Source organism: Perognathus longimembris, chromosome 3 (assembly GCF_023159225.1).
Source record: "Perognathus longimembris pacificus isolate PPM17 chromosome 3, ASM2315922v1, whole genome shotgun sequence".
Classification (NCBI taxonomy): Eukaryota; Metazoa; Chordata; class Mammalia; order Rodentia; family Heteromyidae; genus Perognathus; species Perognathus longimembris.
In genome coordinates, this window is record NC_063163.1 from 94,020,309 (window position 1) to 94,047,001 (window position 26,693).

A 26,693-nucleotide genomic window follows, 5' to 3' on the forward strand; every position below is an offset into this window, starting at 1 on the left:
TGTGGAGAGAGACTATTCTTAATCTATCCTCCAATTATATTGTAGACTAAGATTGAAAGCATATGTCTTGGCCATCCCAGAGGACCATGCGGAGATAATCACAGGCAGGAGAAGAAGGTTCATAAGGAGGTTTATTAGTGGGACCATGTTCCCATGGGAACATGGGAGAGGGAGCTATATGGTGTCTGCACCTTATCCAGGTGGAAGTTCTTGCTCTGGGGGTATAGGGGAAGTAGTTAGGTAGTGAGTAAGAGTTCCTCATTAGGTATGGGTGGATCTGTGGGCTAGTGGGAGGAGCTGAGGACCTGAGGCTAGGGAAATGTTAACATTCCCCCATTTGTTGTTTATTAATAACAGAGGAGGGGTACCAGGCTGGGAGTATGGACGGCGGTTGTTTCTTCTGGAGCCACTTCCTGCTGTAAAGGGGCGAAGTAGTCAGGGGCCCCTGATTCATCATTTGTCCTGGTACCATCTAGTTCGGTTGGTAAAAGTCCTCATCATTTCCATGAGAATGGTTATCAAGGGACACTGGGTGTTATGGTCTCCTCTGGCTACCTCCTGCAGCTTTGGCACACCAAGTCCCTGGGGCTGGGGTCTTCAGGGTCCATATCTGCACTGGGCAGAGCAGTGTAGTAAGAGGATGGCCTTGAACTGCAAGTTAGTCACAAAATCCACACAGACCAAAGGCCAACCAAGTCTGCTCTCTGCGGCAGCCACCACAGTTTCTGAGACCTGGAGGGGGAAGATACCAATGCTACCCCAATGCAACCCTATGGCCACCAAACACAACTCTGGTGCTTTTGCTACGACCAGAGAAGGTCCAGGAGATGGGAAGATGACACGAACAGAACAAACACGTGGCATGAATTAATGGCGGCGGAGCTGGTCAGAGCCTTAGCAGGCTCACAACAAGACACCTTCGCCTTCCAGCACTTGAATTGCAAGGCCACAGTTACAGAGTTTAGAGTGAGGGGCAGGGTTTCTCAGAGCTTGAGTCTCTACATCCCTGCCCAGCTTCGAGGAATTTGGCACGCCCATCACCTGGGGTGTTGGGCTCTGGCTGTACCTTTAAGGGGGCAGTCCCTAGAGGCCTGCCTCTTCTCCTGCCCTGGGGCTGCTTGGCTGTTATGCACTCCTACCCCCTTCCGGGTTCTACCGGAAGAGACAGCAAATGAGCCCCGCTTTCCGCCTTGGCCACGTGTGATATCATAATGGAGCCGAGCCAAGCCCAAGAGGGCGGTTCTGTGGGCCTTGATCTCCAACCATAGAGGAAGTTCTGTGACATCACTATGATGAGCAGCTTGTCAGCCTATTGCTAGTATGCAGTTAGTCCCTCCCCTTCCTGCTGCCATTACTGTTATATAAATCCCTCCCCTGAGTAAATCCGGTGGGAGTTCCAGAAGCTCACCCCGAGATGCCCGTACTCGTGTCCTGTGTTGTTCTTTAAGGGACCAAGGGGAGGAGGGGCGTCTCGCGACTATGCACCCCCAAGGTTTGCACATTGGGCCGCACTCCAGCCTTCCGCCCGGCGGGACAGGGCGGGATACATGCGAGGGTGAAAGGGAGCCCGACACTGGGGGATGGGTGGGCTTCCACCTCCAAGAGTTTTTGGAACCTTGATGGACAAACATCAATCACAAGAACAGAAAACCCTTCTTTGTGTCTTTCAAAGCAGATGTTTAACAAATACTGGTATCACAGGCAGGCAGAGTTTAGAGAGGCAGAGAGAGAGAGGGGGAAAGAGAGAGAGAGAGAGAGAGAGAGAGAGATGGGGGGGGACTCCATCTGCCAGAGCACTCATAGAAGTTATGTAAGTCCAAAGTTGTAAGACTGGGCTCAAACAAGCAGCTTTTAGATTGTGTCCCTCCCATGGTAAGTGATTAGTGGAGCTGAGGAGTTAAATACCAAACATCCTCGGTATTGCTCTGGTCAGCTGAAATGTAGGAGACAATCAGCAATGGGGTCATCACCCCAGTTCCTGTGTCTCGGACCGAGCGCAGAGTGTGCCCCTGAAGCCATGGCCCTGTGGCCCTATGCTACAGTCATTTGGAGTGGGGCTTGGAACTTGGTGCCAAGATTTTTAGTGTGGCCCTGAAGCCACGGCCCTCAGGCCCTATGGTAAATCAGAAGATTGGATCCGAGCCCTCATTTAGATGATCACTTACCCTACGTGTGAGGGCAAATTTGTAGATTGTCTTGGTGGATGGAAGTAGAGCACTCGGTCAAGAGAAGTTACTTTGGTGGTCACCTTGGTGGAGTTAGGACAGCAGAATAGGTCCCGGGGGCAGCTTGGACCCCCCAGAAATGGGGGAGCAAATCCACTGGGGAACCTATCCTGGGTTCGGCACCAATGAAAGCATATGTCTTGGCCATCCCAGAGGACCATGCGGAGATAATCACAGGCAGGAGAAGAAGGTTCATAAGGAGGTTTATTAGTGGGGCCATAGTCCCCATGGGAGAGGGAGCTACATGGCGTCTGCACCTTATCCAGGTGGCAATTTTTCTCTCAGGATTAAAGGGGAAGTAGTTAGGTAGTGAGTAGGAGTGGCTCATTAGGTATGGGTGGATCTGGGGGATAGTGGGAGGAGCTGAGGACCTAAGGCTAGGGAAATGCTAACAAAGATGAGAGGAGGAGTTTGACCAGAAGAAGGGAAACAGGCATTATTCAGGAGAAAAGAAGCAGTTAGTAGAGGTAGTGGATGTAAAAGGGTATAGGAGACAGTGACAGTTCCTTGGAGGAAGAGAATGTCACATATATTCTCTGCTGTTCATATTTGTGGAATTGGATGGCCAGGAAAGTGTTGGAAATTCAAATCTACCTTCCTCATTATAGTGGAGAAGCATTCTAGGCCTTGAGAAGGAAGTGTAGATGAAGAAGCAAGGGTGATAAGATGGGGTGACCCATGGAGGGAGAGGGGCTGAGGAAGATGTTTTAATAACAGATATATTTATACTTTTAAGAGCAAACACTCATATACAGCCCCGTGGACTAAACTAAGTTTATTAGTCAGTTATGGGTAGCATTACCAATGAATAACAGTGAACTGTCTGTGTTCCTAGATGTCCTGAAAAGCTCAGTAGAAAAGAGATCTTCTGAAATGGAAGGCGATATACTTGGTGAGTTACTGCACTCTGAAATGGTAAGCAACATTTCTTTGCCTGAAATAGTGTTGCTATCTTCATTTCTGTACAATAAATATCACCAATTAAACCATGAGCCAAGAAGACTTGGGGCCTATGTGTAATCATAGCTACTCAGGAGGCTAAGATAAGGAGTGTGTTTCTAGGCAAAAGGTTCATGAAATGCCATCTTGGACAATGAAAGGATGCTATGGTGATATGTACCTGTCTTCTCAGCAACTTTGGAAGTTTAAATAGATACTGGTCCATACAAGCTCACTGAACACACATCACAGCATCCAAACATCCCCAGCGTTGCACTTGTGGGACCCAAGCTCCCACATTTGTATGTTGAAAGACAAATCAAGAGCCCTTCAGAGTGACTATACTATTGCTCTCAGTGAATATAGTGACTACAGGACCTACTAATGGCTCATTAACCCTAGTGTAGGGGGTTTATCATTCCCGTGTTACCCCTATCAATTTTTGTTGCTGTTTGTTGTCTTTGTTACTGTCCCTCAGTTTTGGTTGCTATATAGTCTCACAGACACAAAGGTCATGAAATATTTTCACACTAACTTTGGCATCTTTATTCATGTGAAATGCACGTCAATATATGTATCTTGATATTTCTGACCAGTTCATAGATCCTTGGAGAAGAACAAGTGAATATGTAGCACAATGTGCCCCACATCCGTAAATTCAGGAAGGATGTCTCCAAACACAGATCAAAGTGCATAAAATGTAACTAAGTATTTTCTAAGTGAGTAATAGGCTCAAATGTGTACCATTTAAGACCCTAAGTGAGTGACAAATAAGGACTTCAACGCGGTTGTTACAATGATATCCATATGACTCTTGTAAGTCTCGTACGCCAGGGTTAAAGAACCTGTGTTAGTCCCTAACATAGGCCTGTTGTCCCTGAGGAGCCGTATCACTGTTGGCTTGGTTTTGGATTGCACCATGAATGTGACTACTACTTTTAATTCTGCCCACAGAAACCACAAAGCACGTGGTGCTACCTCAAGATAAAATGCTACAAAGCTTGCTGTTTTACTGAACTCAGTTTTTTTTTCTTGAGTGACATCTTCTTAAATTGAATGAACACATGGCTCCAGACTACCTTAGCATATATTGAGTAGGAGAAAATTATTTGTCTCTATTCTACTGTGTTCACTGATGTTACCCCATGGATCATGTTCACTTGAATGCTTTTTTGTCATAGTTAGGGACAGATTATCCTCAACAGTTTCTATTAGTTACTCTTCAGAGTAAAGTCTAACACAGTTTCACAGATTTTAGAATATATGTCTTAGCTGGTAAGAAATCAACAGAAATCTTGCATTACTATTAGCAAAATACTGAGCCCATCAGTTTCCCATGTAGTTCTAGCCTCTTATTTAGTCTCTCTTTTCACTGAGGAAGATGTTCTACAAACAGTTGTATTATGACTTTTTAGAGCAAAAACTTACACAGCACTCTCTGATCTAAACTAAATTCTTCTAATTATGTTTAGCATTAGTAATAACAGCTAAATCATCTGTGTTCCTAGCTATTATGGAAATTTTGATAACATCAAATAAAGATATGCAGGAAGAAGACCTGGAGAACTTTTGATGTCTCAATTGGTAAGGCAATCATCATGCTTTTAAATTAAGACAAACCATGAAGTAGTTAAAGGGTGTAAATTGAGATGAGAAGGAGAATGTTTCTAGGCCATCCCATGCAAAACCTTCATGCAATGTCATCTTAGCCAGTGAAAAGTGGCTGTGGTGATATGTGTCTGTCTTGTAAGGTATTTGGGAAGTAAAATGGTAAAAAAAAAAAAAAAAAAAAAAAAAGTCATGTACAGCTGGGAATGTGACTTCATGGTTAGAGTGCTTGCCTAGCATGCATGAAGCCCTGGGTTTGATTCTTTATTACCACATAAACACAAAGGGCTGGAAGTGGTGCTGTGGCTCAAGAGATAGAGTGCTAGCCTTGAGAGAAAAAAAATACCCCAAAACATCCAAGGACAGTCCTCAGGCCCTGAGTTCAAGAGCCTGGACTGGCAAAAGAAAAAAAAATATGTAGTCAGGCCCAGGCAAAAAGCAAGACACTACTGTAAAAATAAAGTGAAACAAAAAGAGCTCAAAGTGTGAGCCCCTGAGTTCATATCCTGAGGTTTGAGGACCACCAATATGAACTATAGAAACATTAAAGACATGCACATATTCCAGGTAATCATTTTGGTGTGATTTCTGGAATAAACAGAAAAATAGACCTCTACCACCAAATGATTGTCAAGAACATTTGCAAATGGCAGTGTGCTACTATAAACGATATGCTTGCTGTACTCTTTGAAAGCAGTGAGTCTTGTGTAGATCAAGTAGTTAAGGACTCGTGATGGAGCTGAGCACTGGAGTCTCATATCTGTATTCCTGATGACTCAGGAGGATGAGTGCTGAGGATTAAAGTTTAAAGCTCAACAGAGCTGGAAAGACTGTGAGACTCTTATCCAATTAACCACCAAAGGGCTGGGAATATGGCCTAGTGGCAAGAGTGCTTGACTTGTATACATAAAGCCCTGGGTTCGATTCCCCAGCACCACATACAGAGAAAACGGCCAGAAGTGGCATTGTGACTCAAGTGGCAGAGTGCTAGCCTTGAGCAAAAAGAAGCCAGGGACAGTGCTCAGTCCCTGAGTCCAAGGCCCAGGACTGGCAACAAAAAACAAAACAAATAAACCAATTAACCACCAAAAATACCACCCCAAACTGGAGCTGTAATTGAAGTGGTAGATTGCTAGCATGCAGCGCAAGCTCAAGGACACCACTCAACCAGAGTTTAAAAAAATTTTTGATGGAAAATAAAATTTGATGATCAAACTTAAGTTGAATCATTGGTACTCCAGGAAAGCTCATGAGTTTTCAATAGATATTCCATTTCCTTTACTATGGGAGGACTATTATGCCAGTGTTTCTCATATCTTCTCATTACTTGTGAAGACAACTAAAACCATGCACAAACAAGTCACAACACAACAATTGTTGGGGTCAGCTGCACCTTTAAGGGGCCACAGCTGACCTCAGCCTGTCCCTCCCCTTCCTGTCTTTAAGCGGAAGAGAAGGAAGTCTGACATCACTTGAGGGACAGCCTTTTGGGACCAATCAGGGCCCCTCTCTTGTGCCCGCCTTTGGGGTATATCTGGGAGGCTCCTCATTTGAATAAACAGAAACCCTAGAGGTTTTTCTCCAGGGGCCTACGCGTCCGTGTCGTTCTTGGCGGTTTGGGGGCACCCTGCAACCACACGCCACCGAGTCTACCCGTGGCCATCGCTCCCGCGTGAGCAATAATGGACCACCCAGGAAGGGGCAGACAAGCCCCTTCCCCCCCCAAGCGAGGAGAAGTAGAGAAAGAGACGAGGCTACCTGTGGCCATCGCTCCCACATGAGAGCGATAAAGGACCACCCAGGAAGGGGCAAACAAGCCCCTTCCCCCCCAAGCGAGGGGAAGTCGAGAGAGAGAGAGAGAGAGAGAGAGAGAGAGAGAGAGAGAGAGAGAGGGAGAGCCAACAAATTGGCGCCCAACTTGGGGCAGGATGCCCACGGGAAAAAGCAATCCGGAGCTGTTGGTAGCCTTCGGGAAGGATGGGAGTGAGTACTCCGGAGCGTGTGGGCAGAATCAATCCGCGTCCCAAGAGGCCGGATCGGATCAATGGCACTCGGACCAAGGGCCGAGGATATTCTGCAGCCCTCGGAGATGGGCTAGCAGCTTCGCGCCTCCGGGCGCCAGGCGGGGTGGCAGCAGCAGTCTAGCCCAGGGCCCCCTCCCCCCCCCGCCCGGGGTTTTTAAAGTCCCTACTAGGGAGCAGCCAAGTGCACTGGGCACTGGCCGCCGGGGACACGGGACCCAAGGCGGTGGCAGGAGCCACAGGGAGTCACGGCCCCGGCAATGTTCGGGTCTTGGAAAGCGCGGGCCGCGTGGAGCCGCGCGCCGGCGGTAACGTGCATAGAGGCTTTGTGAGTCCACAGCATGCATCTGTGTGAGTCTGAGTGTTTCTGTTGAGTGAGGAGAGGTTCCCTTTTGTTTTTATCAACCACGTGGTTCTATTATGGGCAAAATAATACCATTTGCCACTGGAATTCCAGAAAACTTACATGGCCAATTAAAAAAAAAAAAATTCTAAGCATGCCTCAAAGCTTGTGCACAAGTATCTGTATGTCTGTCCGTGTGTGTTGGTAAAACATGGTTTCAAAGTTACTTGCCTTTTGACTACTAATTTAACTTTAATTCTTAACAGTAAACTGTTCTTTGCAGCCTGTGGGTGGAGTCACAGTAAACAGCCTGGAGGCAGGTGTGACTCTTATCTCCAAACTCCAAGCCAAAAGAAAAAAAAAATAAAAGGTTATTCTTTCTCTCCTGGGCTCTCATAAACTCTTTTAAGATCAAGGGACCAGAGTCATTTTGGAACAACTGCGCAAACCTCGATTTTCCTGACTCAGGACTAATACTTCGCTTTATAGGATGCAGGTCGACGTGTGCTAGCTGCATGGACTGTGGCAGTCTGTGGCTACAGGAAGCTGACTCCACAGTCTGTTCCCAAACTGCCTTGGTTTGTTTTTTTTTCTCTGACCTATAGTTGTTGTTTCCCTCCCCTCCCCCCAAGCCGGGGACCGAACCCTGGACCTTGCGCTCATCAGGAAAGCACTCTTCCGCTGAACTAAATCCCCAGAGCCTTGTATATGCCCTTACAGATTGGAAAACTAAGCCCAGGGCACTTGCTCTGGAGAAATGTCTCCCCTTGTTTTCTCTTCAGGATAACAAAGACCGTAGTGGATTTTTCCATGGAGAAACAGGAAAGCCTGCCTGTACCAGCGATGGACCCAGTGTCAGCCCTGTTTCTTCCCTGGACCCAGCCTGGTGCCCTGCCATGTCATAAGAAAAAAAAATAGATAAAAATAAAAATTGAAAAAAAATAAAAAGGAGAGGGAGAGAGAGGAGAGTAGACCCCATGATTAGTAAGGATAGCTATGCTTATATTATATATCTTAAGAAAATATCTTAAGAAAATTTAAATCTTCCCAAAACAGTGGGAAAGAGCCTTGTAAATGCTTTTACAGATTGGAAAACTAAAAACCCAGAGCACTTGCTTTGGAGAAATGTCTCTTCTTGTTCTCTTCAGGAAAACAAGGAATATACTGCAATTCTTCTGCTCTTCTAAAGAGAATAAGCGCTTCCTGAGGTGCAATATTTAGCTGTGGCAGTGTCGCTTGCAGTTTTGTACAAAAATTAAAGAAATTTTGCACCATGTTTCTTCCTCTCCTCTCCCCCTACTGTTTGGTTTAAGGGAGTCCCGTTACAGGGAAATAGGAGCTGAGGGTTTGACACCCAACCTTAATGTTTTTTAAAAAAGTAAGCGCAAAGGTTTAACACCTTCGCTTCAATGTTTATTTATAAAAAGAATGTTTTACTAATCACTTATGTTTAAATTATCAGCTACTGTGAACTACCAGGGATGCCAGAGCTCTAGCCTACTTCTACTTCACCACCAAAAGAGGGCTGATGTCTGCACCTTCCTGCACTTGGCAAAAACCAGCTGAGGATTCCAGCTTCTCTGGACAAAGCCAGACGGACGGCCACCTTACCTACCCCTTCCCTCTGTGGAAGAGGCCCATATATATATATGTCTTGTGTCAGCATTTGCCTTATGCCTACATGTATGTTTACAACATCCCCTACTAATTGAAAAAAAAAAAAAAAAAAGAGTAGCAGTTGAGGTCAGCTGCACCTTTAAGGGGCCACAGCTGACCTCAGCCTGTCCCTCCCCTTCCTGTCTTTAACCGGAAGAAGTCTGACATCACTTGAGGGACAGCCCCTTGGGACCAATCAGGGGCCCCTCTCTTGTGCCCGCCTTTGGGGTATATCTGGGAGGCTCCTCATTTGAATAAACAGAAACCCTAGAGGTTTTTCTCCAGGGGCCTACGCGTCTGTGTCGTTCTTGGCGGTTTTGGGGCACCCTGTGACCACATGCCACCGAGGCTACCCTTGGCCATCGCTCCCACGTGAGCGATAATGGACCACCCAGGAAGGGGCGGACAAGCCCCTTCCCCCTACAAGCGAGGGGAAGTAGAGAGAGAGAGAGGAGGCTACCTGTGGCCATCGCTCCCACGTGAGAGCGATAAAGGACCACCCAGGAAGAGGCGAACAAGCCCCTTCCCCCACAAGCAAGGGGAAGTTGAGAGAGAGAGAGAGAGAGAGAGCCAACAAACAATACCCTCCTAATATCTTTGTTTGTATATTTCCAGGTTTATCATGAACAACAAAAGAGTAAGTTTTCTGGATTTTCTTACTTTATGATTAAACAACACAGGTGCCAAGTTGCATGTGATAACCTTAGTAGCTTCTCTCTTCAAATGCCACCCAAATTCTAGGTTCCTAAAAGTGGAAGTGGTGTTGTGGCTCAAGAGATACAGTGCTAGTCTTGAGGGAAAAAAGAATCCAAGAACAGTACTTAGGCTCTTCAGTTCAAGAGCCCCGACTGGCAAAAAAAAAAAAAAAAAGTTATGCAGTCAAGCCCAGGCAAAAAGCAAGACCCTATTGGAAAAATAAAGTGAAACACAAAGAGCTCAGAATGTGAGCCCCTGAGTTCAAATCCTGAGGTTTGAGGACCACCAATATGAACTATAGAAACATTACAGACATGCAAATATTCCAGGTAATCATTTCAGTGTGATTTCTGGGATAAACAGAAAAACAGACCTCTACCACCAACTGATAGCAAAGAACATTTGCAAATGGCAGCGTGAATATTTTCTCCACAGGTTTGGGAATAATTTGCACTTACTATTCTACTGTAACCCAATTGCCACCCTCTTTTCAACCCACAGTTCTTTGTGCAGCATGGCCAGACTTCCTTTCAGCATCCTCTTAGCACAGAGCAGGAGGTTTGGCAGGTGGAGAGCTAAGCTCTGAAGCCAACTTGCCACGCTGCAGGAGCTCCCCTCGCCACCTCCCTCATGTGGCAGGTGACCTTTTTAAGGCTGCTCTGCCTTCTTTTGGGAGTCACAGATGCCATCCACAGTGATAGGGACCTCACTCCCAGTGACCTGCAAAAGGGGCAATGCTTGCTCTTCAGCCCCAGTGAAGCACAATCCTACAGTAGATGGTCATTTCACTTCATATCCAAACCTTGGTTTGCATTTGTTATTCAGAAATGCTTCAAGTAAAGATGAAAGGTAAGGGAAAGGGGTAAGGAGACACTTCTACTTCGCTTCAGGTCTTCTCTCTGCCCACAGACAGCTCACCTCAAAAGGCCATGTGAGCCTCACACACAGGTTGCTTTTTCTCTCTTCCCGACAACCACTTGTAGTGAGAAGAATCAGAATTGTCTTACAAATATAATGTATAGAAAAGCCTAGTCGACACAGGCACTATTCATTTTCTTTATATTTAAGTATGATCTATAATAAAAGAATATTGTTCAAAAAAAGAATTATCTTACTAGATCCAAAGAAAAATCTGTGATGACTTAAAATTATTTGTGTCAGGTATAGTAACTCAAGTCTATCCTCCCTTACTTAGGAGAAAGGGATAGACTCCTCATTCTAGACTCATCATCCCCCCACCAGGCAAAATATTAGCAAGGCTTCATTTCAACAAAAATGATGGGCATAGTGGTGCAGACACTACACACAAAATAACTACAGCAAAAGGGGTTGAGGATATAATAGAATGATTGCCTGAGTTCAAATTAAAGTAACCAACAAAACACAATTATGTTTTAGGTCTGAATGTATACAATATAAGTAAAAACCACAGAGAAGCAACAGAGTACGTGTACAATGCTGAAACAAGGACACACTCAAAGAGAAAATAAGCCAGGGACTGGGGGCTCATGCCTATAATCCTAGGTATTTAGGAGGCTAAGAACTCAGGCTTGAGGTTAGAAGACAACCTAGGAAAGAAAATTTGTGAGACTCTTAGCTCCAATTTAACCACCAGAAAAGTGGAAGTGGAGCTGTGTCTCAAAGAGGTAGAGCACTAGCCTTGAGCATTTGTTAAGGGACAGTGCCCAGGCCCTAAGTTCAAGCCCATGACCAACAAACAATAAACAATAGTGGACTATTACTAAATTGTTGTATTTCAACATTGTCAATCTGTATCTGATTATCTTGATAACAAAAGAATTAGTGGCAAAAGGTTTAGAATATATTTATTAGCATGAAGTCTACTTCATGGGTAATAGTTTATAATCAAAAGAGAAATTTGCCAATAGTGGCAGATATCCAGCCCTTACTCCATATAAAGCCTGAGAAATCATTTGATATGTGTGCAGACATGTACGCTTCTTGCCATCTACATGTATTAATAATTTTGTAAGGCATAAGAATGACGTTATCAGTTGCCAAATGGCTCTTGACAAATGCTTCCACACTCCTGTCTAAAACAACAGAACTCGGTGCTTACAAATGAATGTAAGAATCACCGTGAAAATAATAGCACTTTAGATGAGTTTTCAATCATGAGAGAGGAATAGTGTCCTCTTCATTGGATCATATTGTGCCCCTAACCACATTTTGGGACACTACTTGCAATTTCAAGGCCTCGATGTTTCATTTCTTTGCATTTCCTCTCCTGCAGCAACAGCTCAGCCCATGTGTGTAATACGCTCACTGCCATAGACTCCAGCCACAAATCCACAGCAAGAAAGCTCAATTGCCAACATATGACAATTACTCTGTTTCCTCCTGGATCCCACAAAGGACTTACAGGAATATCAGGAATTTTACTTTGTAAGGGAACCTTTCTGTGTCTTATTTAGCAATGAAGCTCTACTTTGACTCAACTTTAGAAAGAACAATCGACCATGGGCATTATTCTATGGAAGATGAAATTTCTGTAGTGGGGTTCTGTTGCGGGAGAGAGGACAATCAATCCTTGCACCCATGATAAAATGCACAGTAGAAGCATATCCCTCAGCATAGATTTTCCTCCTTGAATTCACGATAATGTATTTGACAGTCAAAATGTACTTGAGAAATACATGCTTCAAGAGAAGCTCTCCCTTGCCTTTTCTACTGGTGTCCTCTGGAGCAGCTTGGGTTTCTAAGCCAGTGAGACAAAACACACCGGTGTAAAGTGTGAAGCCTATTCTAATCTTCACAGTGTTTTCTTTTCTATTATTACAGGAGTTGGGTACGACTTATGGAAGTGGTTTATATTCACAAATTTCCGAGGACGTGTCCCCCAGCTTTAGTCTAGAAAAGTCTGATTCTGGGTTGTGCTAGGAAGGAGGAGTGGGTCTTTGATGTAAAGAAATGATTTTGCTAGTACAGAACTATTGCCACACAGGTTCTAGGCAGCATCCTGGGTTAGAGGAAAAATAAGGTCTGTCTTCTGTGAGCCTTCACCTGGTGTAGTCAAGGAGGAGTGAACCACTCTGTCTACTGATTTCCTCCACATGTAGGTTGATTTCCTCCACATGTGGGCTCCTTGGTGAAGGTACTAGAATTAGCAGTTATCTCCAGTGCTGATGAAATTGAGGGTAGATAACTGTGTTCTAGGTAAGATATAATAAGACAGGTCTTCAGGAACAGTGAGGTTGTACCCTCTGCTTGGGAGGCTGAGGGAGGACAAAAGAAATCAGAAACAAAAAGGAAATATGAGTGGGGTTTCTGTGTTCTCTTTACATTTTAGTGGCAAAATGATAAGAATTATTAATGTTGGTTCTGAGTGTGCTTTGTGTCTTGATCTATTGTTTAAAGATGATCTTTCCCAGAACACCTAAACCTCTCTGCCTCTGCCATTGTCACACCTCAAAATCATGCTGGAGATCATGAGTACCCCACAGAGATTATTCACAGGAAGTTTCATGTTCATTTTGGAGAATTAGTCTGTGATAGAATCTGCTGGGCACAAGTCACACACATATCTGAACCTGGAGACAAGGTTCTTCTAGTGTGGGCCCAGAGATATAGAAGAAATACCCTTTTTTCAGAGGGTAGCAGCACTTACTTTATTTCACCCCTATCTGGTTACACCTCATTTAAAGGCTACTTCCAGGGGTATAGGATGACAGGATATTTAGTTGTAGCTCATTGTAAAAGCTCCTCTGTCCTGGGGAGAAAGTGAAACAAGACTTGATACACATCCAGCCCTAGACTCTTCACACAAGCACCAACACTGGGATGAGTTAGGGAATTTGCAGAAAGTTAAAAGGTCATATCCCCAAAATCCTCATGTAGTCATTTTGAAAGGTAAGCTTCAGAAGATTTCTACCTTTGTATTGAAGATTTCAATTCTAGACTAGATTATTCTAGTGACAAGAGAAAGTATGCTATAGAAAATATTGAGATATTTGAGGGACCATCTTCAAAAGGGACAGTTAATACCGTCCTCGGCCTGACCTTGCTGTGCAGAGATCTGAGGATTTGTCCAAGAAACTCTATTTAAGAAATCCAGAGACAGCCGGGCCCTGGAGGCTCAAGCCTTTAATCTTAGCAACTCAGGAGGGCTGCCATCTGAGGATCTCAATTCAAATCCAGCCTAGGCAGGAAAGTCCGTGAGACTCTTAGCTCCAGTGAAACACCAGAAAACCGGAAGTGGTGCTGTGGTTCATGTGATAGAGCACTAACCTTCAGCTGAAAAGCTCAGGGACAGGGCCCAGGTCCAGAGTTCAAGCCCCACAATAGACTAAAAAGAAAAAGAAATCCAGAGACAAAAAAGGAAAGGAAGAAATCCCGAGACAAAATCCTAATGAGCAGGATGGTAAGTGATCCCTGGTGTCTTCCTGACATTAACCTGAAATGAGTCTCCCCCGAGGTTCTGGGAGGGACAGACACTAGGATGCTGAGCACCATGGGCTCTGACCAAGGCTATCATGGTGGGACTTTATCTCTAGACGATCAGGGACAACCCCAGGCCTCCTTGCACCACCTTGCACACTCCCATATCTTGTCTATGTCCACTCTCTAGGTGGTTTTTCCTCCCAGTAACTATCACAGCTGTCGTGTGTGTACGCACGTGTGTGTGTTCTGCTTCTTGTAATGTATTCTATCCTAACTTCTCTGTTCCCTTCATGCCTTTTGAAGGTTCGGTGTTTTGTTTTATTTTTTCGGGGTAGGAGGTGGTTTGGGTTTTTTGTTTTTTTCCAGAAATCCATGTGGTAGAAAGCTCTGATGGGGGCTGAGGATATGGCCTAGTGGCAAGAGTGCCTGCCTCATATACAAGAGGCCCTGGGTTCGATTCCCCAGCACCACATATACAGAAAATGGCCAGAAGTGGCGCTGTGGCTCAAGTGGTAGAGTGCTAGCCTTGATCAAAAAGAAGCCAGGGACAGTGCTCAGGCCCTGAGTCCAAGCCCAGGACTGACCAAAAAAAAAAAAAGAAAAGAAAGCTCTGATGCCATCACCATGTGGGTTACCTACAGCTGACTCTTTTTCCTCACTTCTGTATGAACTCTAGGCAAGACTCTGAACCCAACTATTCCCTTTTAGTGCTCAGTCTAAAGTAAAAGTTTGCTATTCGGTCAGGTACCAGTGGCTCATGCCTATAGTCCTAGCTACTCAAGAGGCTGAGATTTGAAGATCATGGTTCAAAGCCAGCCCAGGCAGGAAAGTCCCTGTGACATTGTTATCTCCAATTAACTACTCAAAACAAACAGACAAAAAAAAATACCATGGGAGCGGAACAAAAGAGCTCAGAGACAGTGCCTAGACATTATGTTCAGAGCCAACGACCGATCAAAAGAAAAGTTCGTTATCAAAAACTTGTGGTCATTAGGAGAGGGACTTGTTTAGAGAGAGGGGGGAAATACCAGATTGACATTGATTAAGATGCCATTGTACTTATAAAGTGATTTGGACAGTAACTCCTTTCCACAGGTACTTTAAAAAAATAGAAATACAATTTTTTAAAGTTGGTTGTCACAATCATTTTCTGCAAGGCAGATAGTGAGATTCCCAGCTTAGAGGATTTATTGGGCTTGAGTAGAGCATACCAAACAGGACCAGGTAGCCCATTTCCCTTTCAGTACATCCAAGGTCTGACATGTTCTGTGTATCTAAGCAGAAACACACTGTGATGTAATATGGTGAAAAGACTCCCTTACATACGGCACTGCCTCCATTGCTCTGTATTCATCATTCTTCACTGAAAAAATGAATCTAATATTTCATATGAAACCTTTTACAAAAGTCTCTGAATCACAAAATAATCTGGAGGGGGATGGGCAGTGCTGGAGGCCTCACAGTTCCTTACTTCCAATTTTACTACACCTCAATAGTAATGAAAACAGCTTGGCAATGGTACAAAAAATATGCCTAAGGACCAGTGGAATAGACTAGAAGATGCAAAATTAAACCTATATACTTACAGCCATCTAATATTTGACAAGGTTGAAAAAAGTGACAGTCTTTTCAACAAACCATGCTGGGAAAACTGGGCATTCATGTGCAGAAAAGTAAAACTGAATCCCCCTGTCACTTTGTACTAATATCAATTCAAAGTCATCAAAAACCTCAATGTAAGAACTGAAATCTTGAAACTACTACAGTAGGAATAGAAGGAATATTAGAACTTACTGGCATGGGAGCAACTTTCTGGATAGAGTTCAGGGGCTTTAGCAAATTATAGACAGTTGACAGAATTACATCAAGCTTTTTAAAAGTTTGCTAAGCTAAATGTCAGCCTACAGAATAGAACAAGATCTTTGCTATCTGACTAGGGCCTACAGAGAACAAGAAATTAAACCCTCAAAGAATAAACAATCTAGCGAATGAGTGGGCAAAGGAGCTAAATATTCTCTGAAGACATAAAAATAGCCAATAAACCCATGAAGAAAGGCTCTGCAATAAATCCAGATGCCCTTAACTATGCACAGAAATACTCGGGTTTTTACAGACAGGAGGGCTGTCCAACTCATATCTATTAAGGTGGCCCAGATTACCTCTAGCATAGGGACAGAAATAGGAAATATAATTTCTTCTTATAAAAGCCTGTCACTGGGGAATGTGGCTTAGTGGTAGAGTGCTTGCCTAGCATGCATGAAGCCCTAGTTCAATTCCTCAGCACAGAAAGGGCCAGAAGTGGCACTGTGGCTCAAGAAGTAGACTGCTGGCCTTGAGCAAAAAGAAGCCAAGGACAGTGCTCAGGCCCTGAGTCCCAGCCCCAGGACTGGCCAAAAAAATGAAGCCTGTCACTTCAAACACTCTGAAGGCAACTTTTACCTTCTAGATATAGGAAGAGGTCATTTGCTTCTAAGAAACAAAAAAAGTCAGAATAAAAATTTTTCATCTTCTTCCAGGTACTTACATAATCATTATGTCCTACTGGTGTACTTTTAACTTCTTTACAGTGAAAGTAAGAAGGCTTCCACCTGCTCAGACAGGGAGGATAAGGCTGTGGCCCACAAATTAATTTGGGGAGTAGCAGACATAAGGATAAACTTTTCATGAACAGTTTTTAAAATTAGTGTCAGGACCCTGAGGGGTACAAATGAAGTCCTGAGTTACCAAATGAGGAAATGTGGGTTCAAGTCCCTGATTATCTTGCTTTCATAATTCCTTTCATGTGCCTAAGCCTGCAGTAGTGGCCCTGTCTTGCTCAGTGGAAGCTCTACCTACATTTTCCTTGCTTAACAATGGTGCTAACACCTTGCCTTGTAATATTCACACTAGAATCATTCCCAGAGCCCCGCCCTCTCCTTATTGGAAGGCCACTAGACTAGGGCTAAGTAAGAAATTCTGGTCAGGAAAGTTCTAAGCCTACTGTAGGCGACAGGAGCAACAAATCTAGCTGACATGGGGTGGGCACAAAAGGTTTGCATGGGACTATGTGAAGGAAGTGCAAAGCCAAAGGCTGAAGCTGAGAAGGGATGTGGAACTTATCTGCTGGAGGCACCTCCAGGGGTACTGGACTTAGCATCCTGGCAAAAACATGAAGGAACCATGCAAACCTGCTGCTAGAAAGACAGGAAGAGAAATTGATGTGGACATGCCTCAGTTGTGATGGTGGATAGTGTGAGAACTATTAAGAGTCTCTTCTACTGCTTAGCACCCACACAAATGAGATGATCCTCAGGAGGGCCTAGGGCACTGTATTCAACTGAGCAATAGGAGTGTGTGGGCCAGAACAGCAGGAGCACCAGGGAGAAGCTCAGTGATCCTCCTATAGGCCAGAACCACAGATGAAGGATGCAGGTAAGGAAGCCGATAGTGACAAGGAAGGCAGGACACTACAGCACTTGGATATGATTTAACCACAGAAGGCAGATGAGTTATGTGGCAAATAGGAGCCAGGGCACCTGCCTTTTGTAGGGAGACACCATCAGCCAACATAGCACAGTAGGCAACAAGATAAATTATATCACCTACTAAGAAAGGGAGAGCTGAATCTCTGTGTGTGGATGGGGGTTGGCTTGCCTGAGCTGAGTGTACAAGGGCGACCCATGGCAGACCTCAAAGTAACACCAGGTCTCTGGTTCCTAGCAATCCTTCACACCAGAGAGATCCTATACCCAGATTGAAGAGAGGAAAGAGGGAAGGAGGACAAGAGTCCCTTGGATGGAGTCTTGTCTCCTCACCATCTGCCTGCCTGGGCCAAGTATCAAGTCTCTTCCTCTCTCCTCCTTTCTCCTCAACTCTCTTCTCCTGCCCTTTAGGGAATAAAAAAAAAACAACAACAAAATTCCATGGTCCTCACTTCAGTGCTATGGCTAGGGGAGGGTCTAGATATTCAGAGCCCAGCTTCCCTAAGTGACTGTGGGATGTGCTGGGTAAGACTTTCAGAAGAAATGCCAGTGACCTAAAGGTCCAAACCAGATTTGGGCCCAGCTCTGTCCTCCAAGGCCCGTTTGTGATTCTGAGCTCGCCAACCCTGAGGGCTCTGGGCTCTGTTGGCCATTGGTGGACAGAGCTGCCAGTTACAGTGTGAAATATGTATCACAGCCCCAGGCATGGGTGCGATTGCTTCAGGGGCATAGGATGAACAAGTACCAGAAAGGAATACAGGCAGGGTAACAGCAAAGACTGCCGGAATGCTGTGCTGGCTGCCCAGGGTAGTTTGTGGGTGGAAATCCCCAGCATTTCAATATGTAATTCTTCTCAACTGGTTGCAAAGACTGCTGCCCTGGCCGCTCAGGGTAGAGTTTGTGGGTAGAACCCCCCAGCAGTTCAATATGTAATTCTTCTCAACTGGTTGGCTCAGAGGAAAAGTTGGGGCCAGGGACAGAAATGAAGTTGCCAGGTCTCCAAATTTGACAAAGCTGTCAAAGTTGGTATCTGGGTGCTGTTGCCCATAATGCACCCCCAAATGTGGGAGTGTGGCAGGCTCCAGAGTAGATAGGAAGTTCCTAAGTGTGGTGCAATGAGAAAACTTCTGGCTCAGTTGTCCATGGTATAAGCCATGCTGACAGTAGTTGTGTTTGGTGGGCCTGGGTTAAGGTGAAAAAGCCCATTCTGAAGCTAGCAGCTGGCCCAGAAGCCAGACTTGGAGGGGTTTGATGTACAGAGAAGTTACTCCTGGCCACAGTGGACGGGAAGCCATAAGAACCAAAGCACAGACACCTCCTAGTACCTGTGTTGATGGCAAATGAGGTGTAAACAGAGCAGATGCGAAAAGCTTGCAACAGGATCCTGTGGTTTCAGGTATAGAGATTAAACTATGAGAAATAAAACTGCATCTTCCCACACAACCCAAGTGAGGATGTATTACGTGTTTTACCTGCTTTATTTCCTAGTTGTAGAATTATGGTGGGACTCCAATATTTCTCTAGTGAGTTTGCCATTGTTTTTAAGTTGTTCTGTGAATAACTAAATGCTGCTTTTACAAGACGGTTATACATTAAATGAAATAGCATGTTACATATTCATAGATAATAAAGATATAATTAACCTGATTTTTTAGGATAAGGATTTTTCATCACTTCTCCCCCTAGGCCTTTGCTGACTCTAAAGAATCCCAGGTCATCCTGAGGCAGAAAGAGTCATCTCTGTGTGCAGTGTGTATTGCCTGTGCCACAAAATTAAGTCCACAGAAGTGGCTCCTGTCACTTTCCAGTCAAACCCATTCGTTTTTATTACATGCTTCTATTTGTTGCTTGATGTGAAACCATATATGTAGACCTCAGGATTTCTCTGGTCTACCAGGTATTAAGGCTACAGTTTGTAAGATCACCAAGGGCCACCACCATGACTCCAGGAAAATAATGGAGATTATTCTGTTGTATGTGGGGTTTTCACACTAGTGCCCTGCCCTGGTATGTCCACGGATCCCTGGTTCATGTTGTCCTTGACATAGAGAGACCTGAAGTGCAACTCTCATAGAAGATAGGCTGTTGCTGGGCTGAGATTCTCTTAAGTGACATGGTTAACCTGAAGGACTCTGGGAGATTGAATAGGAGCCCCTTCTGTGGCCTCCACCCCCTGGTCTGTTTACCAGAGCAGACTGGATGGCAATTTCAGAAAGGCTGGCAATATCACTTTCTGCCTCAAGACTAGCTGTATGCTCTGAGAGTCTCATGGGTGCAACGATAATTCTCAATGCATTAGGGAGGTATTAGGAGGCTTCAGAAGGGACACACTCACAAGGTGTTGGGTGTCATGAATGGATGCAATGACGGTGAGAGTGGAATCCTTATTGCTAATTCAGTGGTCTCTTGTTCTCTACTTGGCCACACCAACATACAAACTCTGGAATCTTGAGATTGGGTTTCCAGTGTGACAACTAAGAAACTAATTACCTGTATGAATTACTCAGTCTTTGGTATTCTGTTACAGAAGCACAAAATAGACTGAGATGCCAAGAGTGAAACAAAGACTCAAGGCCTTATTTGCAAATAGCCTGGTACTCTCCAGTCATCTCAGGAGGTAGAGAAAGAAGACTGGGGTCTTCAGGCCAGCCTGGGGAAAGTGGGATAAACCAGCTGAAAAAATACTAAAGCACTTGCCTAGTAAGCCCAGGGCTCTGGAGTCCAATGCCTAGAACTGTAAAAAGAAAAAACAAAGTGGAGGAAGTATCCACTTAAAACTCCTCAATCATGAACTGTTTTGACAAAGTAGTTATTTTTAAATTATAAATATACATGATTGATATAAATTTACATATAAAATTATGTTTGCTGTCATCCTTTGTATTATTCAATATGAACGTACCTCTTCTTCAGCATAATGGAAAATTATCATATTTTTGGTTTATATATGTAAATTTGTTACTCATTATACAAAAATGAATAGGTTTATTATATACTTTATTATACAACCTATTCTTATAATTACTGAATATAGTATTATTTTCTGGATCTACAGCACCAGTCACTTTTGGCAAATTTCACAAGTAATTATACTTTATGGTTTTGAAAATGATTTTCTTGTTTCAACTACACCTACAACATGGGGTACATTTCTATAGTGTTTTTTTTTATTTTTTCTTATTTATTGTCAAAGTGATGTACAGAGAGGTTACAGTTTCATACGTTAGGCATTGGAAACATTTCTTGTACTGTTTGTTACCTCTTCCCTTATTCCCACACCCTCCCCTTTTCCCTCTCCCCTCATGAGTTGTTCAGTTGGTTTACACCAAACAGTTTTGCAAGTATTGCTTTTGTAGTCATTTGTCTTTTTATCCTTTGTCTCTAGATTTTGGTATTCCCTTTCACTTTCCTAGTTTTAATACTAGTATATACAGTTTCCAATGTACTCAGATAAGATACAGTGATAGTGCAGGTACAACCACAGGAAAGGGGATACAAGAGAATCATCAACAATATAAGCTACAGTTTCACATGGCATGTTGAAAGTAATTACAACAGTGATATATCACTCGTTTCCATAATGTGGAGTTCATTTCACTTAGCATCATCTTATGCATTCATAGGGACATAGCTATTAGGCTCTTGTGATCCTGTGCTGTGATTAGCCTAAACCTGTGCTAATTATTCCCTATGATGGAGACCATAGAGTCCTTATTTCTTTGGGTCTGGCTCACTTCACTTAGTATAGTTTGTTCCAAGTTCTTCCATTTCCTTACGAATGGGGAAATGTCATTCTTTCTAATAGAGGCATAAAATTCCATTGTGCATATGTACCACATTTTCCTGATCCTTTCATCTACTGAGGGGCATCTGGGTTGGTTCCATATTTTAGCTATTCAAATTGTGCTGCGATGAACATTGTTGTGCAGGTGGCTATAGTGTGGTCTTGTTTGTGGACTTTTGGGTAGATGCCCAAAAGTGGGGCTGCTGGGTCATAGGGGAGCTCTATGTTTAGCCTTCTGAGGTATATCCATATTGCTTTCCAGAGTGGCTGAACCAGTTTACCCACCAACAATGAAGTAGGGTTCCCTTTTGGCCACATCCCCTCCAACATTTGTTATTGTTAGTTTTCTTGATATAGGACATTCTTACTGGGGTGAGATGGAATTTCAATGTTGTTTTGATTTGCATTTCTTTTATGGCCAGTGATGTAGAGCACTTTTTCATATGTCTCGTGGCCATTCTCATTTCATCAGAAAAGTCTCTTTTTAAGTCTTTACCCCACTTGTTAAGGGTGCTGTTGGTTCTTTGCAGTTTTGTTTCGGAGGAATTTAATTTTTTTAGTTCTGCATATATTTTAGCTATGAGGCCTTTGTATGGCCTTTGTATGAGGCCATTGTATGGCCGGTAAAGATCTTTTCCCAATCTGTGGGCTTTCTGTTTATCTTGCAAGCTATGTCCTTTGCCATACAGAAGCTCTGCAGTTTGATGCAAGTCCCATTTGTCCATCCTTTCCTTGGTTTGTAGCATTTCTGGGTCTTTGTTAAGAAAGTTCCATCCTGTGCCAAGGAACCCGAGTGTTTCTCCTACTCCTTTTAGTGTTTTCAGGGTATCTGTTTCAATTTCTAGGTCTTTGATCCATTTGGACTTGATTTTGGTGCAGGGTGATATATAAGGATCTAGTTTTAGTTTGTTGCATGTGTTGAACCAGTTTTGCCAGCACCATTTGTTAAAGAGGCTGTCTTTCTTCCATCCTATTTTTTTAGATCCTTTATCAAAGATTAAGTAGGCATACTTCTGTGGGTTCTTTTCTGGGTCTTCAATTCTGTTCCATTGGTCTTCAGGCCTGTTCCAGTGCCAATACCAAGCTGTTTTTATTACTAGCTTTATAATACAGCTTGAAGTTTGGTATTGTAATTCCTTCAGCATTGTTCTTTCTGCTTAGGATTGTTTTTGCTATTCTGGGTCTTTTATTGTTCCATATGAATTTCTGGATTGCTTCCTCTATTTCATTAAAAAATGGTGTTGAGATATTAATGGGTATTGCATTGAATTTGTCGAGAGCCTTTGGCAATATTGCCATTTTGACTATATTAATCCTCCCAATCCTGGAGCATGGGAGGCGTTTCCATTTCCTTAGTTCTGCCTTAATTTCATTTTTCTTGTTCTTATAGAGTTTTATTATGACAACAGCTGAAAATTCTTATGTAAAACAACATGCTGCAATACTTTAATATTTTAGTCAAAAATTCTGTGGAAGTCAAGATTTAACTATTATTTCCATCTCTTTCAAAGTAACATTGGCACTCAAAAATTACTGTCATATTTTCACACACATACTAATTTGTTATTTACTACATCCAGCTAGTTAACAGAACAACCAATACACATACTCATCTTCTGTGTGCAGTGTATGCCCTAAATAAAGGCTTACTTTCCCCTCAATTCCAAGGCTAATATACCACAGTTGTGGAACCTTGTGTATGAGGTTAGTATAGAAGAGAGTAAGACTGACTCCATCTTAAATTCACTGAGAACTTGCCCACCCTTGAGTTTGAAAACAACTGACTAACTTGTTACTCAAATGTTATCTCCAGTGACCGCATCCCTGTTGGAAAACAGCCACTCTTTGTAAGCACCTTGGATTCCAAGAAAAGTTAAAACTACCCCAAACTGTTTGAGTAAGTCACCACTTACTGTACTAAGATTGTGTAGTCTGCTTGCCCACCTGCATTGTGGTTTTTTTCCTTTATAAGCCCAGCCTAAAAACTGATCAGGGGAGCAGTTACAGCTCCCGAGTCTGTGCTGTGGCCCTGACCAGTCAGCTTGCTTCCCGATGCTTGGCGCAAAATAAACCTTATTATACTTTGGCTCTGTGCCAGTGTCGTTCCTTTGATCATGGACCCTTATCACCTTGCAGTTCATTACACCTCCAGAATCACTTCTCCTGCATCACTGAAACCTAACGTCTTGGTCCAGTTCCTTATACCCCGTGTCCCTGGTGACAACCTCTCCTCTGTCTCGTTCACATGGCTGAGGTTCTGCAGCTTAAGTAAGTGTCCGCATCTAAGGGAAATCACCTCATTCTAAGTCCACTTATTTTCCTTAGCACTATGCCCTCTTGGTCCATAAATAACTGAGGCCAAACAGGACTCTTTTTTTAAAAAATGAATAACATTTCAACATAATAAGGCTGACATTTTGGCATGGGATTATGATTTTTCAAGATCGGGAAAATGTCTTAAATTGTCTTTAAATTTTTATTTATAATAAAGTGCTTTTCAAGTGTAAGTTAGGTACACATTGAGAGAAAATCCTTGGGAAAACACGGAGACAAGTAAGGCATCAAGGTGTGTTGCTATGTGTGAACAGAGCAAAAGATATCTGCCGACAGAGCTGTATCGTAGGCCAAGTTGATCTTATACTTTTCTTTCTGAAATACCAAAGATTTCAAACCAAATAACAGTTCCCCAGTGCTATTAATTATCTAATGTAAAGTCAAAAACAATACATCGAGATATAAAGTGAAATGTTAAGTCTGTAAAGTCAAATCACTTAAAAGTTATTTTGAGGAAAATTACTTCTATAACTAAAACAAATTAATAGTAGTTATAAGAATGCAAAACTAATTGATAAAAATGGACCAAATATACAAGCAAGTATAAAATACATAAGTATTTTATTATCTACCAAGTAGAAAGTAACTAGTCAACATTATAGGAAATGTATCACCTGTTACAGAGAAAGACTACAGATTTTATCTGATCATGGAATTTGTCCTCTAAAGGACAGACCAGACAGAGGAACAATAATCAGGGACACGAGGACAAGATATCTGGATAAGGATAAAAACTAATTTTAATGATAGAAAAGTCTCACTACAGAATGTAAGAAATCCAGACCAGGAACTAAAAAGGAAGAAGATATGTGTGATTATTGCACAGAAACAACAGAAAGATACTGTGCTCTTTTGGAAAATCTCTGGAGAATTATGATATGCATGAGATAAATTTCATGTCTAAAAGGGAATAGGAAAATATTGATATAATTTCCACACAAAATATTAAATGAGAAAAGGAATCAGCAGAGTATTGCCACTAAAATAGAGCCCTGAGATTTGATGGAACATATATTCTGGGCAATGTCATTTTTCTAAAAATTCCTATATAAAATGAGGCAAAGCATGAAAGGATTTCATCAACAGAATAGGAGAAACTCAAAATTAAATGGAAGGAAGATAGGATCAAATAAAGGCAGGATAAAACTAAGAATAAAATTAGGAAGAGTTGTGATTTTCCTGAAAAAGGAGACTATTTCCAAATAAACTAAATGACAGAGCCCAGAAATAGCAAATCATGATCTTCTAAGTTACATAGAAAATTAGAGTGGAATGGTGGTTCTCAAGAGCTGGGGGAGAAGGAAATGGGGAAATTTGCTCTTGGGTAGTTATGTTTTACTTCAGCTGCATTAATAAGTTCTAAGGATCAGCTGTGCAACCTTGTACCCATAATTAACAGTACCACACTATTTAGGTTGTATTTGGGTGTGGAGAGTTGAACTCAAGGCATCATGTTTACTAGGCAAACATTCTACCACATGAGTCACATCCACAGACCTATTTAGTTTGTTTTTCAGACAGAATCAGGTCTGTGGTCTGACCACATTCCAAAGATTTCTTCTTCCCAAATAGCTGGGATTACCTGTGCCTGTCATTATATCTGATCTTACAAGTGTTTTTAAAAGCAGATCTTGCCAGGTGCTGGTAGTTCACACCTCGGTACTAGGAAACTGATATCTGAGTATCCCAATTCAAAGCCAGCCCAAGCAGGAAAGTCTGTGAGACTCTTAGCTCCACAAAACTACCAAAAAAGTTAGAAGTGGAGCTGTGGCTCAAAAAGTCACATATAAAATATGGTAGAAAAATGCAGGTGGATTCAGAACTAAATAATGACCAACCAGGCTACACCTGCAGTTAAGTCTCTCTAGCTCTGCATACTTTTTCCCCCTGCCTCTACTTCTCCCTCTATTTAAAGTCGACACAACGTCTGTACCACCAAAGACGAATCCCCACGTTCTCCTTTCTCTGCCCGTCATCATGTCTCTATTTGGCATATCATGGCTGGACCTGGTATATTCCTTTCCTAGTAAACTTCCCTAATAATTTAAAAAAATAAAAAAGCACTAGCATTGAGCACAAAAGCTCAGGGACAGTACCTAGGACCTGAATTCAAACCCCACAACCAGCATGCATATGTGTGTGTGCACGTACATACACACACACATATACACACAGACACACACACACACACACACACACACACACACCTGAGTTAAAAAAAATTCTTCCTCAATGTTCCTCTAACTTCTAGTTTAAACCTTTTTTTGTAAAATATGTACTTTATTGCTAAGTAATGTTTGTTATTTAGAGGATATGGTTTCACTGTTTTTCTATCTCTAAATAAAGGTGTACAAAATAAACTATAGGTGAGACTCTTGAACCATGTTTATTCCCAGAGGCTTCAGTGGAACAGATTATGTGGGTGAGTGAAAATGCAGTTGCTCAATTTGATGCTGCTAAAAGAGCTGCTGAGACAGGCAGCATCTTTTCTTCATGGAGGATCAACCCCATGTGCAACTTTTGTTTGATTCCATTATTATCTTCCTTGTATCAGTACAGCAAAGTCCTGAGAAATGCATTTGCAAGGAAAGCTGTGGTACCTTACTGGCAAAAGCATTAATTGATTTTCATTGCATCTCTTATTGCTAGCTGCCCAGGGGAGCCACACAAATCTCAGCAGGGTTTCAGAAGATCCATCTTTTGAATCCATTCGGGATTCAAAAATATCCCATAGACCAGTACTAGAAACCAGCGAACACAGTGTGAATGATTGATGTCCTGAGATCAGAGCCAAGAAGAGCTAGGAACATCAATCACTTTCTCATATGTTTCTCAATTTCCTGTTCTTTGCTGTTAAAAGGTTAATAACACCTGATTATTAACACTGCTATGATGTTAAATAAATAGTGGAAAAAGAAAAGAAAACTGAAGAGAAATTACTGGTGCCTCATGATTGCCATCTATAAAAGTTTTCAAAGCTGGGAATATGGCCTAGTGGTAGAGTGCTTGCCTCATATACATGAAGCCCTGGGTTTGATTCCTCAGCACCACATACATAGAAAAGGCCAGAAGTGGTGCTGTGGCTAAAGTGGCAGAGTGCTAGCCTTGAGCAAAAAGAAGACAGGGACATTGGTCAGGCCCTGAGTCCAAGCCCAGGACTTGCAAAAAACAAACAAAAAGTTTTCAATTTGTAGGTGTCTGGAAGAACCAGCAGGAACTATTAGG